Source organism: Schistocerca gregaria, unplaced genomic scaffold, assembly GCF_023897955.1.
Source record: "Schistocerca gregaria isolate iqSchGreg1 unplaced genomic scaffold, iqSchGreg1.2 ptg001584l, whole genome shotgun sequence".
NCBI lineage: Eukaryota > Metazoa > Arthropoda > Insecta > Orthoptera > Acrididae > Schistocerca > Schistocerca gregaria.
The window spans coordinates 17,501-20,000 of NW_026062864.1; positions in this window are offsets into that span (position 1 = coordinate 17,501).

The window sequence follows — 2,500 nt, forward strand, 5'->3', positions numbered from 1 at the left end:
CGCACACAGTCCGCAATCGGACCAGCACACTGCAGATGTCCACCGCGCTTCGCACCGGGCTCGGCAGAACCCACTTTGGCCGCCTGGCGCCGCGCGCAGGGTGCGCCGGCGCATAGCTGGGACGCCAGCCGGGCCCGTCGGCCGGCGCTCCTGCCACTGGGCGCCCCCCACCAGCCGGCTGTAGTGCGTGCGCTCACGCAGCGCGCGGCCAGCACGCCGGGCGGCCCCCCCTCACCGGCCGGGGACTGTCCCGCCAAGCCACAGCCTCGTATCGCTTCATACCCACATGGCCAACTCAGGTTCGGGGGCATGGCGGGTACCGCCGAAACAACCGGTTCATAGATGTACCGATCGTCGCTATCACCGATGCACCTGCAGCGCGAACAACCGCTCAACAACTGATTTCCAGTTCATTTGCGGATCTTTGGCAGCAAACGTATACGTCAATCTACATTTGCGAAATCTACGATTCTGGCATGCCTGCATGTTATGTGTCACGACACGCTACATCAGCCCACATACACACTGCGGCATGTACACGAGAGAACACGTGGAAGATGGTCCGCGCACGTGTGCAATGTCCCTTGCGCGGTCGACTGTCAACCGGCCTCTGTAGCATGTCGCAGATGTGGAACGCGGTCCACCGTGCTATCATGTTGTGTGGGGCAATACGATTAAATAGGAAAACCCTCGTCGCTACATCAACAGACGGCTCACGCTGATTCCCGGCAGAGGGAGGAGGGGGGGGGGGGGGGGCCAACATGCAATACTTTCGTCCGTACCTACCTACCACATGTCTGTACGGCGTACAACAGTGCAATCTCGCTGTAATGGGGAGACGAGACAAGTAGCATCGTGCACAACATATGGCCCTTATGATTCGCCATTGTAGGGCGCAGCCGGTGTACGGTCAAGCATGTGCCACATTATGTCACTCAGTACGTAACGACGGATGATCAGTGTGGGTTACGCGTACATCAGCGGACAGTCCACACAGGCCGTACCACAACGTACACTGACTGCATCGACAACCGAATGCAACTGAACAGCTGCAAGGCTCATTTCACAAACAAACGCCTGACCGACCAGCTTGGAAGGGCAGGAGGGGAGGGCGATATTCGTTCTGTAGCGGTACACCCTTCCAGTGGTTAGCGGGACTGTGTAGAAAGTACGCAACACTCGAAAGACCTTTATGTGAGGGTACGCACCATGGCATCAAGAAATACACATGACACCAGAGGATCCAAGCAGTGAACTATGTTCAGAGGGTTGCTGTTAGGCAAAGCTACATTCCTGTGACGTTACATGTGACAGTTAAGGTGCAGTGTAAGTTAGGTTAAGGTGCAGCGTAAGTTAGGTTAAGGTGCAGCGTAAGTTAGGTTAAGGTGCAGCGTAAGTTAGGTTAAGGTGCAGCGTAAGTTAGGTTAAGGTGCAGCGTAAGTTAGGTTAAGGTGCAGCGTAAGTTAGGTTAAGGTGCAGCGTAAGTTAGGTTAAGGTGCAGCGTAACTTGGGTTAAGGTGCAGCGTAACTTGGGTTAAGGTGCAGCGTAACTTGGGTTAAGGTGCAGCGTAACTTGGGTTAAGGTGCAGCGTAACTTGGGTTAAGGTGCAGCGTAACTTGGGTTAAGGTGCAGCGTAACTTGGGTTAAGGTGCAGCGTAACTTGGGTTAAGGTGCAGCGTAACTTGGGTTAAGGTGCAGCGTAACTTGGGTTAAGGTGCAGCGTAACTTGGGTTAAGGTGCAGCGTAACTTGGGTTAAGGTGCAGCGTAACTTGGGTTAAGGTGCAGCGTAACTTGGGTTAAGGTGCAGCGTAACTTGGGTTAAGGTGCAGCGTAACTTGGGTTAAGGTGCAGCGTAACTTGGGTTAAGGTGCAGCGTAACTTGGGTTAAGGTGCAGCGTAACTTGGGTTAAGGTGCAGCGTAACTTGGGTTAAGGTGCAGCGTAACTTGGGTTAAGGTGCAGCGTAACTTAGGTTAAGGTGCCAACGTGGGTTAGGTTAAGGGGCCAACGTGGGTTAGGTTAAGGGCCAACGTGGGTTAGGTTAAGGGGCCAACGTGGGTTAGGTTAAGGGCCAACGTGGGTTAGGTTAAGGGCCAACGTGGGTTAGGTTAAGGGCCAACGTGGGTTAGGTTAAGGGCCAACGTGGGTTAGGTTAAGGGCCAACGTGGGTTAGGTTAAGGGCCAACGTGGGTTAGGTTAAGGGCCAACGTGGGTTAGGTTAAGGGCCAACGTGGGTTAGGTTAAGGGCCAACGTGGGTTAGGTTAAGGGCCAACGTGGGTTAGGTTAAGGGCCAACGTGGGTTAGGTTAAGGGCCAATGTGGGTTAGGTTAAGGGCCAACGTGGGTTAGGTTAAGGGCCAACGTGGGTTAGGTTAAGGGCCAACGTGGGTTAGGTTAAGGGCCAACGTGGGTTAGGTTAAGGGCCAACGTGGGTTAGGTTGCCAGAGATGTGTCAAATCAGGATGTACGTTTGGCTGGTGTCAGGTGGTGGGTTGGTTC